The following is a 16,427-nucleotide window of genomic DNA, read 5'->3' on the forward strand; positions in this document are numbered from 1 at the left end:
CTAAGACTCATGGGGAAACAATGAGGCAATCATTTTCTTAAATGCCTAGCCATCCCTTTCCAAATTATCTATGTAAAGAGTGTACTCTAGAGATTATGTTATTGTTCAAACTCAAATGAGATATTTGAGAAATATTTTTCTCATTCTAGAAGAGCATTGGGCTGTAGGAGAAATGTGGGGACAGAGATGGGTTTCAATGGCAACTTTATATTGGGTAAGAAAAAAGGATATGGGCATCACTTCGTTAAATCAAAAATGGATTACATTCTCAATAGTCAATGTACTATTGTAATAGAAATCTTATGACCATGATATAAGTCCATAGAGACTAAAAAACAGAAGTGAGTAGGGATGAGCAAACTTCTAAAGAGCACATTTATAAGCTAAAAAATAATCAAATGGATTTTATACCAATTGCCTTGGTTGTCTTCGGTAACTCTTTTTTTTTTTTTTTTTTTAGGATGAAAAATCAAGTAGACACAAAGATGCAAAAAGACAGGAAAAACACCCACTTTCAAAAAATCTAGCAAATCTCTTAGAAGTCCATCTGTTCCAAGCTCAAAGTGCTGAAACTCAATGACTATACAAATGCTGCATTTAATTTTTCAACCTGAGCATATTGATTATCTTACCTAATACGCTGCAGAGTGAAGCCACTAGGCCTTAGTCTAAAAGCAGGTGCAATGGAAAGTGACAAGAGTTTTATTACTTTTGGAAGGTACCTAGTGAAGCTCTGGGAAAAATTAAAGATTTCCAATGCAAAAAGGTCATAAAAATTTATGAGATACAGCAAAGAGGAACAACGGCACACAGCAACAGGAAAGTTGACACATTCTGAAAGGGATCTCAAATATGAGTGTAATGATCTTTAAGTCTGTGACATTTCATTATTGCCTACTGGTAAATACTAGACAGAGGTAGAAAGCATTTATTACTCACTGGATCACAAAAATCAGGAAAACTCAGAAGCAGTCATGTGTAAGCATGTATGATCCAAGCTTAAATAAAAATTCTGACAACACAATGAAGATGCTTCACTAATGTGCATTAATTATTCCTCATTATACAGAAATCACAAGATGTAGCTGCAAAATGCAATACTGAAAATGAGAAAAAATAGATTTCATTTTATGAATATAATGCCACAAAGGACATAAAATAAATTCCAGATATTATTATACTAAACCATACTATCGGTTATTATATGAAATAAATCAACACATTTGGGACCACAGTGGTCACAGTAGTTACTGACTGTCACATTGTTTGTGCATCTAGAAATGATGAGAAGGTGTTGCAAGTGAATATGAAGTTGTATTGAAGCAAAGGTTATCATCCACTCTCAGAGGTGTCATTAGAAGGTCCTACCTAAATCATTTTGTAGATAACAGTAGTACCACTCACAAAAGTAGTACCACTCAAAAAATATTTACTTTAGGAGAGCCTCATCCTTTGATAAATTAAGAAAATGTAAAGATACTTGGTCTGACAAGTAATCAGTGCTTCCACAGTCACAGCAACACCAGATCCCGGCCATGTCTGTGACCTACACCACAGCTCATGGCAACCCAGAGTCCTTGACCCACTGAGCCAGGCCAGGAATTGAACCTGCATCCTCATGGTACCAATTGGCTTCACTTCTGCTGTGCCACAATCAGGACTCTGAGCTGACCCTTCTTTTTTATAAATGTGGTAGGGCTAAGAGACTAGAGTACAGCTTATCATTGGCCATGTACCTCCTAGTCCCTTCACAGAAAATTTTGATACAGAATACTGGAAAAGCACATTTTTATATTTTAACAAAGACTCTTAAATATAACAGTACAGACATACTCCAAGGTAAAGGTTTTTATTTTTTATTTTGTCTTGTTTTCAAGAGTAAATTTAAAAATGTTATTTAGATTTAATTTCTAACTTTTAGGTATTTGAACTCAGACTTCAATTACTTGCAGGTGCATTACTCATCTTCTTCATACATTTTGGTTGTTTTAAATTAAGTTTTTAGTCATTAATTGTCCACAACTTTTGGCAAGGTCTAACATTCCTTTTAAGAATCTCATACCCACAAATATACCTCAAGTCTAAGTAAAGTGTATCCTCTGCATCATAATTGTTGCCTACCCTACACTTAGTAACATCTTTAATTCTATTTACTGCTTATAAATAAAACCAACCTGAGCAATTAGAATCTTGTTCTAGTTACCCTTTGGGTGGCTAAACAGCATTAATTATTTGCATGGAGATGATTCTCTTAATTTCCTTGGTGTGGTTTCATAAGTTAATGATATCTAATTTACACCACATTTATTACAGTTCTTGATTTCATGTTTATTGTCATTTCAAATAGCTTACTATATAGATTTAGTTAAGATTCACTAAGACAGAATATAGTAATTTGTTGCCTACTTTTCTTTTTACCTAGAGAGTCCTGATAGTCTGTGTATTTCTGTAAAAAAACATTTATTATCTCTTCAAATATAGTCATTAGTATTAAAACTATGATTCTAAGAGAATTGAAAGATTCTGAGTTTCCCCCCATTCTGTTTGATTTGAGCTTACTGCTTAATCTTTATGTCTCAGATGTTTTTAAACTATAAAAAAAGTAAGATAATAAATACTCAAATTTCCAAGTTGTTATCGGTAATAGCGAAATATGTAATATATTTAGCATAATTCCTGGAACAGAATAGACATTCAATATGGCTATCATTACTATCGTTAATACACTTCTCTTTACTATTAGTCATTTTATTAGAGTATTCCTTAATTTTTGCTTAATAGTTTGAACTGGAATGTACTCAGACTTGTTTTTGAGAATTGTGGCATTCCTGCAGTGGTGCAGAGGAAACAAATCTGACTAGTATCCATAAAGACGCAGGTTTGATCCTTGGCCCCGCTCAGTTGGTTAAGGATCCAGAGTTGCCATGACCTGTGGAGTAGGTCACAGACTCAGCTAGGATCTGGTGTTTTATCGTTGTAGTGTAGCCATGTTTCCATATTTCCAACACACTGATAATAAAACAGAAAAAATTAAGATTACTTCTACACTACATTTTTGATTTGCATATTTTTGCTATACACCATTAAGAAGGTTACTTTTGGGAGTTCCCATGGTGGTGCAGCAAAAACGAATCTGACTAGGAATGATGAGGTTGTGGGTTCAATCCCTGGCCTCGCTCAGTGGGTTAGGGATCCGGTGTTGCCATGAGCTGTGACGTAGGTTGCAGACGTGGCTCAGATCTGGCATTGCTGTGGCTGTGGCATAGGACAGCAGCAACAGCTCCAATTAAACTCCTAGCCTGGGTACCTCCACATGCCCTGAGTGCAGCTCTAAAAAGACAAAAGACCAAAAAAAAAAAAAGTTACTTTTGAAAAAATTAAAGTAAGAACTTAGTGCATTTCTACTTCCAAGTGTTTCCTATCAAATGTCTATTTTGGTTGGTTTTTTGAAAGTATTTTCCAAAGCCAAACAAGTGCTACATTCTCTCTTTACAAGGAGATTCCAGTAAATTTTATCATCTAGATTTTTTTCTTCAGTTTCTTCTTTCATGTTGATTCTTTAATAAAGTGAAACTTTCTCATAAATGCAGTTGTAATCTTGAAACATGTTTGTATATTCTATATTTAATATCATTTGAATAAAATACACAGAATGTTTAGTCTTAGCTCAATTGATAAAATGTAATATTATTCAGTACAAAGATGCAGCACCTGCAAGTCATAAGTGTATGTCACCAAAATAAATTATGATAAATTGTCTGAAAGATTTTGGCTCAAAGTTATTAGGTTAATATTATACCACTCTTAATGCAGCAGATGCTGACATTGGTGGGTAAATTATTTGGGGGGGAGTCATAAAATGGTTACCTTTTATTAAAATTAGCTCTGACATGAGATCAAATTTCAGACCGAAGCAGCTGTGTTGGTAATTATGAAAAAGAAATTAAATACCAACCATACATTAACTTCCACAGCTTAACATCAGATCTTTTTTTAATGGATTTTTAAAATCCTCAAGAAAGTCTAATTTATGTCACAATGAAGTTGTCACAATATGATTCATAAAGGCTGCATTATCTCCACATCCCTCTCATTCTCTTTTGTGTGAAATTTCATATGGATACATATATACATATATATTTCACATATATACATATATATACACACACACACAGATATACACACATATGAAATAGGTGTGTGAATTTTATATATACTTTCAGCTAATAACTTACAATTTGGTATAGAGCTAAATGCTATATTTAATAATATTATTATTAAGGCTAAATACAAAATAGCTAGATGCTAGTTGTGAGGCTGTTTCTCTTCATATATTAGTTATACCTTTTTTCTATAAACATTTTTATGGCTCCCAAATAGTGTGAATAGAGCCTTATGTTTTTTTTTATGACCTGTTGTTCTTTCTACAACTATACTATTTATTACATTATTGCTACAATTATTTTACTAGCCTATACTTTCCAAAAATTTTGAGTATATCTAGAACAGGGACCATGACATAAGATATTACATAAAATAAATAGTTTTATTTATAGTGTTGTCTATAAATTGGATTATCCAGTTTAATTTAATAAATACTATGACAGGCATCTTATACGATGGCTCTCAGTGATCCTTTATTTCTGTCTGTGAAATATCCTCTCTTCAGTGGAAGGCTGGATCTAGTGACTTGCTTCTAATAAACAGAATACAGATGAAGTAATAGAATGCACTTTTGAGATTAGGTCCCAAGAAGACTGGTCTATGTCTTGCTTGCCGCTTCTTGGGGTCTCACCTGCTCTGATGAAAAGTTGCTATATTGTGAACTGCCCTATGAAGAGGTCCTCTTTGATTTTCAGGCACCAGCCAGCAAGATCTGAAGCTTTTAGTTCATGAAAAACCAAATCTGCCCACAACCACCTAAGTTAGCTTGGAGCTTGGAAATCTTTTCCCAGTGGATTCTTGGGATGATCCCAGCCCTAACTGAAATTTTGACTGCAGCTTTGTGACAAATCCTGAGCCAGAGGCACCCAGCTAAGCCACTCCTGATTCCTGACCCACAAAAACTATGAGAAAATAAATGTTCATTGTTTTACATTGCTGCATTTTGGAATAACACATTATAGTACCATGGATAACCAAAACAAATACTTACTGAATAAATGAACTGAGCTGCCACTTAACGTAAAATGTTAAGTTCGTAATATAATATATTCCAGAACAAATGTCACATTGCAAAAATATCTTAACCATCTCATGATGAAACACAAATCATAAGCTTTATGTGATATTAGCAGGTATGAAATTAAATATTGTCTTCTGTTATGACTTTCTTAGCACCATAGAGTATTTGGATTTTTAACAGTTTTGAATAAAGAGGTTGGAATTCTCCAAGTTCTAGAAGCATTTTTTTTCCCTTAATCTTTGGGGAAAAATCATATATAAGTCTAAATTTAATCATTAATAAACACGCATATACAAATATGTATACATATAAAAATATATACATATGTACACATATACAAATATACACACATGTACATACATACATACACACGGACATACACACACATATAAAATGGCAGTACACTTTATTATTAACAATGATTGTGGATTAATGGGAACCTCACTGTTCTGGCAATTTCATTAAATGTACGTAATTAAGGTTAGGTTATAATTTCTCAATGAAGACACAACATGCAGAGTTACTTCCATGTCTTGTGCTATAGTGTTTGAAGATATCTGGGCCCCAGGCTGAGAGGCTGAAACCAGTCTCTTAATGACATTTCAAGATAAGACATCTGTGGGAGCACAGGCCCAGGCCAGGTGAGGGACAAAGTGACCACAATTTCCTTTGGCCCAATTTTGGTTGAGAGGAAGCCAGCCTGAAACATGCACAGAGAAGGTCCTCAGTTTAGGGAAGGAGCCAATGAGGAGAGGGTCACCAGCCCATAATACGTCCTGCAAAACCTCCCAGAAACCTTCACACTGGAGTGCATCTTGGCCGAAAGACGTAGGCACACACCAAGAAGGACACCAAGTCAAACTAAATACGGATACAAACAAGATAACTGGCTATAGTCCTCCCACCCCCGATAACAGAGAGGACTCCCTACTCCCCTTAAAAGCAATCTGAGCCATCCCTACTGGGTGTAAATTATTCTGAGAGCTCACTCATGTGTGCTCTTCTCTTCCACACATGCTGTGCTTTTAATAAACTCTGCACTTGTTTCACAATCCTGGTCTCCTTGCTGAATTCCTTCTCTAAGGAAGACAAGGACCAAGGCCCTCTCACTGGTGAACTCACTGTGATATTAACATTGGCTATGCCTTTTACAATAATGAGATAGTTCAAGCCTGAAGCCATTTCACATTACTACATAACTTAGGCAAATCACAGTATCTCAGAGTCAGATTCCTTATTTATAAAATGAATATAATAATACTCTCTTTTCAGAACCAGGAGAGCTGGCATATAATCACTGATTAATGTTAACTAAATAAATCAGTTGTAAGTAAACAAGAAAATATCTGTGCAAAGGTTTCATTCTTTGTAGAATATATTTTTGAAGGTGTATTCAATTAAATTCTGTTCAAGGACATCTCTCTCTCTTCTTCTTAACTCTTGGAAGATCTCAGGTTCTAGAGTTAAGTGTGTGATAAAAAGGGGGGAAAAAAAAGAAGAGGAGGAAGGAAGAAAGAACAAAAAGAAACTTAAACCACTCAAAGTTTCTGTCAACCACCAAGTCCCTCAAATTTTCTGTCAACTCCAAACTATATTAATCAGTGCATCCTTGAAGACAGGGAGTCTAGTTTTCCTTATATTTCTATCTTGTCTATAAGGACTTTAGGCATGCAAATTATTTTACCCTTTTATAGTATACAGAATATTTAGCTCTGCTCTATTACTTTCTTTTAAGATGTTTATTTTAAAATAACTTTAGACTTACAGAAAAATTGAGACTATGATATGGAGAATTTACATATTCTCCTCCTTCAGTTACCTTAACATTAGTTTATATGATCTTAGCACAATTATGAAATCCAGGAAATTAACACTGGGACAACAATATTAACCAGCGGTGTGATGCTAAAGCAGTTTTCCAGGGATAGGAGGAGAAAAGCCTTGATTTATGGTGTTTGCCAATTTCCTTGTGTTCCTATTTCCACCACGGGCAATTTCAACCTGCTAACAAAACTTCACTAATTATGAAGTTGCCCAGAATCAGCTCCTGTCAGCTGGTTCAAGTCAGCTCCAGCATACCAGTGGCATTAGCTAAACTACAGACTTTTTCTGAACTTCACTTATTTTTCACTAAATGTTCTTTTTCTGTCTCCAGATGCAATCCAGGATCACACACTGTGCTTTCTCCACTCTAATCTCCTCAAATCTGTGACAATTCCTCAGACTCCGTTTTCTTTCATGACCTTAACACTGGGTAAGTAATGGTCAGTTGTTCCATAGAATCTACCTCAAGTTTAGTTTCTCACAATTAGGTTGAGATTATGCAGTTTGGGCAAGAAAATACCAGAAGTGATGTTCTGTTCTCAAGGGTATATAATATCAATATGTTTTATTACTAACGGTATTAACTTTGACCAACTGTTGACAGGTTTCTCCAGTGTAACACTGCTATTCTTCTTTTCCTACCTGATAAATATCTAGAGGGTAGATATCGTGATATATTCTTTCTCCTCAAAAGTTTGCCAACTAATGTCAGCATCCATTAGTAGATATTACCTGCAACAATTATTACAGTTATATGCTAATAATACTTTTTCTACTTTTTTCTATATTTATTTCAATTACAACTTTTTAACACTGAAGTATATCTCTGTTCATTTCTATGTAGACAAATTAAGTCGAAAGGTGTCAAACTTACTCTCTCAAAACCCATACTAACCAAATTGTGTCTGAACTAGAAGAGCGCAATAAAAATGAGTAGAAAGGTTTTTCCACTAGAGTTCTGTTAATGTCAGTGATAAGAGAGGTCTTTTTTGAGGCCTTGTGGCTTTGCTGAAAACAAAACTGGATTTCAAGGAGGGAGTAATAACCTGGGATGGAGCAGACTGGAGTCATTTTCTGATAACTCAACATGTGACTGGGGCAAGGCATATAACTTCTTTGAGTCTTTTTTTTTTTTCATCTACAAAATAAGAAACTTCAGTTGGATGTTCTATAAGGTCTCTTTCTGTTCAGTGAAAGTGTTGTTATGAATTTCCTTTCCATAATGAACAAAATTTAGTGTGATAATTTACTTTTACAGCATGCCAGTTTAAAATCATATGTACAAACATTGCTATCCTCCAATTTCTCTCATATATTCTTGTTTTCCTTTCTGAATCACTGGAAACTCATATTGTTCCCCTAGCATACTGTTCTTCAGCCACCACAGCACAATTAATAATTAATATTCAGTATAAGGACTCTGTCTGGTTAACTGCTATATCTCAATGCTCACAAAGACAGGCATAAGGTATACCCTCAATACCATAGCTTTAACTTCTTTAATTGCTAGGTGAATTAATCTCCAACATATACCTCTATGAGACTCCACTGAAAGAGCTTTCTCTCTTACTAATGTAAATAGTATTCTCCCTAGGGTTTCTTTAGGATTGTCAAGTTTCATCTTGATGTTGGCATGGATTATAAATACATTCTTGAGATACCTTTCTGCTTAGCATAACAGATTTGAAAATCGGGGTATAGATATGACATTTAATCCATAGTCCGTCAACACAGATCAATGCAAACCAGATTCAAGGAAGTGATCCACGTCCCCAAGCAAATATAAAAATCAATTTTACCTGCTTCATCAATGCATGCTTTGGCCTGCTACATTTTTACTTTTCTTTCATACTTTGAAAATTTCTCATAAATCATCTGCATGAGGATGTAAGGATTAAACAGATGGTGATTTGAGCCACTTTAATGAAAATACATTATGAATGCCTTCCTTCTCAGATGTAGAAACTACCACATACATAATCTATGACAATATTCAGTCAACTTCTATAATTGATATACAACTTCTATAGCAATTTCAAACTATATAAGATGATTTATGGTTGACTGACAACAACTAACTCACTCAAGAGTGGAACATTGCCCAAATATGTTGAAATGTTGCAATTCAACTTTAGATATTGAAGAGTTACATGTTAACCAACTGGAGGATACAAGTCTTCAAGAAATGTTGCCTTAATTCATTTTGGAAATAAAAATAAGACAAATACATCTCTTTCTAGTCATAGGTCATATTTTCAGGGAAAAAAAGAGGAGGAGTGGATAAAAAGGGTAAATGTAGATCAATAAGACCATGTAGATATTTCCGACTTATTTTTGTTTGTTTGTTTTTTGCTTTTTAGGGCTGCAACCTGAAGCATATGGAGGTTCCCAGGCTAGGAGTCGGGTCAGAGCTCAGCTGCCAGCTACAGCAACACAGGAGCTGAGCAGCATCTGCGACCTACACCACAGCTCATGGCAATGCCAGATCCTTAACCCACTGAGTGAAGCCAGGGATCAAACCCGCAACCTCATGGTTACTAGTCAGATTCGTTTCCACTACACCTCTACGGGAACTCCTATTTCCCATTTATTTTGGATTAAATCATCCTTTCTTGCTTTCAAGATTATATTTGATTAGAAAATTAGAAATTTTCATAAGTAATCATGTACTCCATATTTATAAAAAACTATTTGATGATTCTCAATACAAAAATATTAATAAGACACACCAAATAGTATAAGTGTATCATGAAGCTACCTTTACAAAATCAAAACAAATTGGGGTATTACTTTGATTTTCCTTGATCAAAGTTATCCATGTCAATATGGCTTTATTTTTCCTGCCAAGTAAACCATTTTATTCATCTCATATATTTCTCTCCATGGACTCCTGAATAAAACCTGAAACCACCATTACTTTTCACAGGCGCCAGATTCCCCTTCCTAAATCTGAGGAGATGCATTGCTTGCTACTTCCAGAGATGAAACAGACTGACCCATCACCTCCATTTCCTGGAACTGAGAATACATGCTCCTTATCTGTTTTGAGATGTTTAGAAGAGGATGTATACTATAACTTTTGTATCCCTAAAATATTGTCTCACTAAAAAATCTTAGTTAATGAGTCTTTATTAAATTGAAAACAGAAGGTCTTTGTTCTTCCATCATATGCAGTGTTGATACATGGCTCTTCTTAATACCTATTATTACTTTGTTTCTCTACAAGATACTTTAGCCAAAGAACTATGATAAAGCAAACTTGACAATAAATGGAATAGAAATAACCATGGAGGCAATATGTTGAATAGAATGAGGAAAGAAAATGTGAAATCAGGCAGAAGGCTATTACAAAAGTTCAAGGGACAGATGATATAAAATGGAAATAAGGCACCAAGGATGAGGATAATAAGAGGAGAACAGAAGAACCTGTATTTGAGGATAAATCATATATGGGTATTAATGAAATGGGAGTGTCAAGAATGATTCTGAGGTTTTTAGCCCCTAGGTTATTCAACTGAATTCAAGTAATTTTCTAATCACTCATGAAATACCAAGTAACTGCTAAAATCACATATTCACAAATTAATTTGAACGTATATCAAATTTGTCAAACTAAAACCATTTTAGGAACTTGATATGGAATCTTTATATTACTATATTTATAGAAAGGGAATAGTATATACTTTGCAAAATATCAGACATTTCTCATTAATGTTAACAGCTGATGTTACTGTAGAAAATCTGAATTTGTTCTTTTTTTCTCCCTCTCATTGTGACCATTTCACAGTTCATTATCACATCCAACAGAGGGAAGGCAGGACAGGAGAGTAAAAATGAGACTCCTACTTATCACATAGAGGTGTCGATTCCTGTCACCTTTTTTAACAGTGCTTTACACTGTGAAGACACTTTTCTGTTAAAGCTGAAATAAACTAAACTTCCCCAACATCGTTATTGTCTAGGCCAAGAAAAGCCAGCCATGCTCGCTTCCACGCCACACAGTTTAAACCATTCACAGTTGTTGATCTGCATACATGTGAGTTTTCACAGGCTAAAAAAGAGTTAAAGTGAGAAGTTTTTTAAAAAGTTATTCATCTGTTATTAGTCTATGCGTTGTATCGATTCACTGCGGTTTTAGAAAATATATTTCTGAGATTTTTTTTCTGAATTACTAAAACCAGAATGTCTCTCCAGATCTCTTGGCAATTGTCATATGTATTTATGTACCAAATATAAGCAGCAGTAATTGTTCCCATAAATCCAGCTTCAGTTCACTTTATATTATTTGTTGCTGATGCAGACACTGAGAAACTGCATTAACTTTTACTCCATAAAGATATAAAGAGAAAAAGGCCCTGGAAATGAGGGTTAGCTGTAGATTTAATCTTTCTGCCCTTGATTAAAACTTTTGAACCATTTTTTCCATACTTATAAACAGAATATAACTAATTATAATTACAGAAATTATTCAAACCAACAATGGCTCTTCGTATTACAATATTAGCTTGTATGTGTGGGATACAATGGTTACGAGATCACAAGATACTCACATCAATGAATTACATCATCAACTATGATATTCAAATTTTATGAAAAATGAACTAAATAATTATTACACTATTGGTATTATCAGTAACTCAGGACATGTAACACACATGCTCAGACAAAACATCCCCAAAATCTTGCTGATTTATAACTGTTCACCTGAAGTATTAAGAAAATGATGCTAAAGCTAAAAAAATACTGAGATTTGAATATCATTGAGGAATTGCTAATGGGCCAGTCATAAATCTTGGAATCAGACAGACATGAAATATACTTTGTTTCAGTCGCCCTTGGGTAATTTATTTGACTTCTCTGAAACTCATCTTAATACAGAGTTAAAAATATTTAAATTGAAGAGATTATAAAAAGCAAGTGAGATAAGATGGGAATGGTGTCTTCCTTCTTGGAGGCAAAGAACACAAAATGGACAACTACCTACATATTTGGCAGTAATTGACCTCATCTTCAAATACAATATTATTTGTCCTTCCTTAATCATATTTTGATTAAATTTATATTGTTTAAAATTATTTATAACCTTTTTCTAATTATACATAATTCTGATACTTTCAGTATTCATATCATTGATACAATATATACGAAAAGTAAGATTTTAATATTCTATGAGTTTGAAGTTGTATTGAAGATTTGTTACTGAGAAAACAAAACGAATAAAGAATCTAACTCTTCAAAATGAATTCTGATACCCAAAAGGGGTGTTTGATGAATGCAAATCTCTCCTGCATGATAAATACATAATTGGTGCAAAGTCTAGGAGTTATGTTTCTAACATTTTCATTTATTTCAATACAATTCAAATTGAAAAGAGGGAGGTATCTAAATGTTGCTTCTGTTGCCTAAGTACTGCATAATTTAAATGGAAAAACATGATCTATTCAATAATAAAAACCTTGAATGCTTTTCTAGAGCAACATTATTATACCAATTAACTAAACTATATACTTAAAACTATTTACTAAATATTTTCTGAACCTCTACTAAGTGCAATACTTAAATGTCGTAAGTATGGCCATATGTCATTCAATTATTTTTAAAAGTTACTACTTTCCCCGATCCTATTTAAATAAATCAAGACCTACAAAAAAAATACCAAATAAAATGTTAAGATCAGATAGTCAAAAAATTGGGTTCTAGATTTTATCACAACACTATTATAATTAGCATGCTCAGAAAAGTATATTTTTATCAAAATTACAATATATTTAAGGTAAAAATTGGTATGAGAGTAACATATAACCTGGAAAAAATCACAACCTCAACAAACAAAAACAGATCCTTGCTAGACATAGGTCTTTTAAATTACACTGTTGTGATAAGGCAGATTAACTCTAAAAATGGGATGTTGCCTGCTAGCATTCCTGCTGACCACTCTAAGTATTGTATTAGGGACTAAATTTCTTAGGCATTCTGGCAATGGCTTTTTATAAGTACTAGCTGAGCTAAATTTGCTAAATGCAAATCTCTCTAGGTAACAAAATGCAGAAGCAATGTGAGCTGGCTCTTGCTTGCACTAATTTCAAAGCATGGCACATAAACTCTTGTAGTGGAAAATGCAGAACCATGGTTTGCAAGCTGGGTTCACACTTGATATTAACCTTTCTGTGAATCACTGTAGGGTTTGCAGTTTTTAGATTTCAGTCTGAATTAAATAGGAAATGAGGTTGGATGTGTCATTATTCAATGACACAATCACACCTTGCTCTTTGGACACAGCAACAATACAGAGAGCAGAGTTTGTGAAACTTCGGCATGCATACACATTACCTGGAAGTCTTATTAAAAGCATATTTTGATTCACTGCTCTAGAAAAGGGCCTGAGATTCTGCATGCCTAACAATATCCTTGGTAATAGCTATGCCATGGTCTAAGGTCCTTGCTTTGTGTATCAAAAGTATAGAACTGTACTGTCCAAGGAAATATAATGGGAGCCCCATACATGATTTAATATTTTTCAATATTCACTTAATCTTTTCCAAAGATACAATTTTAGTAATTTATTTTATTAAAACTAATATATCCAAAAAATTGCTTCAGCCATATAATCAATATACCACTGAAAATGAGATGTTTTACATTTTTTATTAATAATATCTTCAAATCCGGTGTATTTTATTTTATTTTATTTTCTGTCATTTGTCTTTTTTAGGGCTGCACCCATATGAATTTCCCAGGCTAGGGCTTGAATCAGAGCTACAGCTGCTGGTCTACGTCTCAGCCACAGCAACGCAGGATCTGAGCCAAGTCTGTGACCTACACCACAGCTCATGGCAACGCTGGATCTTTAACCCACTGAGCAAGGCCAGGGATCTAACCTACGTCTTCATAGATCCTAGTCGGGTTTGTTAGCCACTGAGCCATGACGGGAACTCCCAAATCTGGTGTATTTTATACTGAAGGCACATCACAATTTGTACTAGCCATAGTTCAAGAGCTTAGTAACGACATATGGCTACAGTTATCACCTTGGACAGCACACATACAAAGTAACTTAAGTGATTTAGAAAGAAGCACAATTAATATTTTAATGGTGTAATGTTGGGTTGTATTACTTTCTAACATCCTGCCTTCTCTTCAAAAATGGGTTCTAGGTGCTTCTGTTGAAGTGTAGTTCTATAATAATAGAAATAATAATTTATTTTATCCTAGCTAGTGAAATGAGAAAATGCAGAGGGGTGCCTTTGAAGCCTAGACCACTGGAGATCTTGAAACAGGATAATCAAAGAAAACAGCAAAGTAGGAATAAAACAACAAGTAGGAATGGAAATAAGTTCCTTCACCAAATATTTGAGTCCACTATGTTCCAGACACTGTGCTGGCAAAGGAATTATGACAGTGAATAAAAATAATGCACTTCCTGTTATCAGGGCTCTTGCAGAGAATGAACAGGGAGAAAGGGGTGGGGGTTAGGAGTAAAATTGTGGTAGAAGTTTATGCACAAATAATTGCTCTGAGCCAATGAGGGGAAAGCCAATGAAGAAAACCATTTAGAGCATCTAGCAATACGAAATGAGTATGTCAGAGCTCAGTTACATAATGTCCTCACATTGAACATGTCAAAGTTTTTGATGGTATTAGAAAAAAAGACAGGTTTGACTTTATGTACAGAGATATGCAGAATGAACTCAGCTATTTTTAAATAGTTTTCATTTTAAAAAGAAAATACCCAGAATCTCTAGCACTGTCACAACCACTGACAGGTATTGAGTTTGAATGTTTTAGTAGAAGTATCATGCCATCCAAATTACAGGCCCTTCTTACAAGAGGTTTAACAACCAGTAATAGCAGCGTATGTCATTGTCCTTCCCTCTTTTAGGAAAAGTTGCTCTTTTTTGGTTACCATGCAGATATGTCCTTAGTTTCCTTCTACACCTCTAGCTATTCCTTCTTATTTTCCTCTCCTCTGTTTGCTCTCCATAGTCAGAGAGGACTATGTTCTCTCTAGTTGCAAAGTGCCCATGGCCTGATTCTGAACCTCTTCTCTTCACTATACAGCTTCTCTTTAGGTAACTGTGAGGATATCTATGTCTATCAATCCTACCAAATTTATAACTTGTGCCAAGATTTCCCTCTCTCTGATCTTTCTGGTGACTAACTGAAATTCCCTCTTGACAGTGTATCTGGCATCTCAAACCTCACATGCTGTGAAAATAATTTTTTAATTTCCCCAATACATTATTTTTTTTCTACTGTACAGCATGGTGACCCAGTTACACATACAGGTATACCTTCTTTTTTCTCACATTATCATGCTCCATCATAAGTGACTAGATGTCATTCCCACTGCTATACAGCAGGATCCCATTGCTTATCCATTCCAAAGGCAGTAGTCTGCATCTATTAATCGCAAGCTCCCAATGCATCCCACTCCCTCCCCCTCCGTTGGAAACTTTCCACAGAAAAGAATTCTTTATTAATTACCCTTCCTACTTCTAGTTTATTTGTAGCCTTTTCTGTCCCAATAAATAATATTGTGGTTTATACAACTGCTCAGACTAGAAATGTGGGAATCATCCTTGATGTCTTTCTTTTTTCTATCCATATCCAATCTATCAGCAAATGCTATTGATTTTTCAATCCAAACACATATTTTTGAGTGTCTGTGTCTCTCCAACTCCATTACAAACATGTTAGTTCAAATCATAGTGGTTTCACACCTAAACTACAGCAATGGCTTTCATTTCTGCTTCCCTACGGCTGATTCTTACCATTGCAGTCAGAATGTTCTCTAGGAAAGTCAAATTGGGTACTGCATGCTTAAGGCTCTTTAGAGGATTCCCTTTAGATTTAAAGAAATCTACTTTTTTTTTTTTTTTACTAAAGCATAAAGTGCTGTAAACATCTGGCCCCTGCTTACCTCTTCATTTGATCTCCTACTATGCCCCCACCACAATACACCAGTTATGTACATCTCTTTCCTGTTTCTGGAAATCGCAAAGTTCTTTCCTAACCTTGAGCTTCTGCATTTCCTGTTCCTTTTATGTGGAATATTCCTCTCCAAGGTTTTTTTTTTTTTTTTCCATGGTTGACTCCTTTTGGTCATTCAGCTTTCTTATCAAATGTCCTCTCTTTAGAGAAAACTGTCATTCTATTTAGATCAGCATTACCTCTACCTCTCCTGTCAATTACTCACATACCACCTTGTTTATTTCCTGCAGAGTAACTATTTAGTACATAAATATCTTCTTTATTTGCTTACTTTTTAATTCTCTGACCCTCATAATAGCAAATAAGTTTCCCAGAGCCTGGGCACATACTGGACTTGCTATAGATATTGACTGATTTTCAAATGAATTGTATGAGTGTGGGAAGAACTGAGTTCTATCCTTGGATCTGTTACTGACACACTACATTT

The 16,427-nt window shown here is 34.6% G+C and overlaps 1 protein-coding gene across 7 annotated transcripts in view; it reads right to left on the reverse strand.

Moving 5' to 3' along the window:
• Positions 1 to 16,427, reverse strand: part of GRID2 (glutamate ionotropic receptor delta type subunit 2) — a 1,344,144-nt gene that overhangs the window by 753,829 nt on the left and 573,888 nt on the right. The gene's annotated exons all lie outside the window — the stretch shown is intronic.

Source organism: Sus scrofa, chromosome 8 (genome assembly GCF_054392235.1).
Source record: "Sus scrofa isolate SSC_HxYL_T2T_F1_AM1 chromosome 8, Sscrofa_HxYL_maternal_Yorkshire_Landrace_v2.0, whole genome shotgun sequence".
Taxonomy (NCBI): Eukaryota; Metazoa; Chordata; class Mammalia; order Artiodactyla; family Suidae; genus Sus; species Sus scrofa.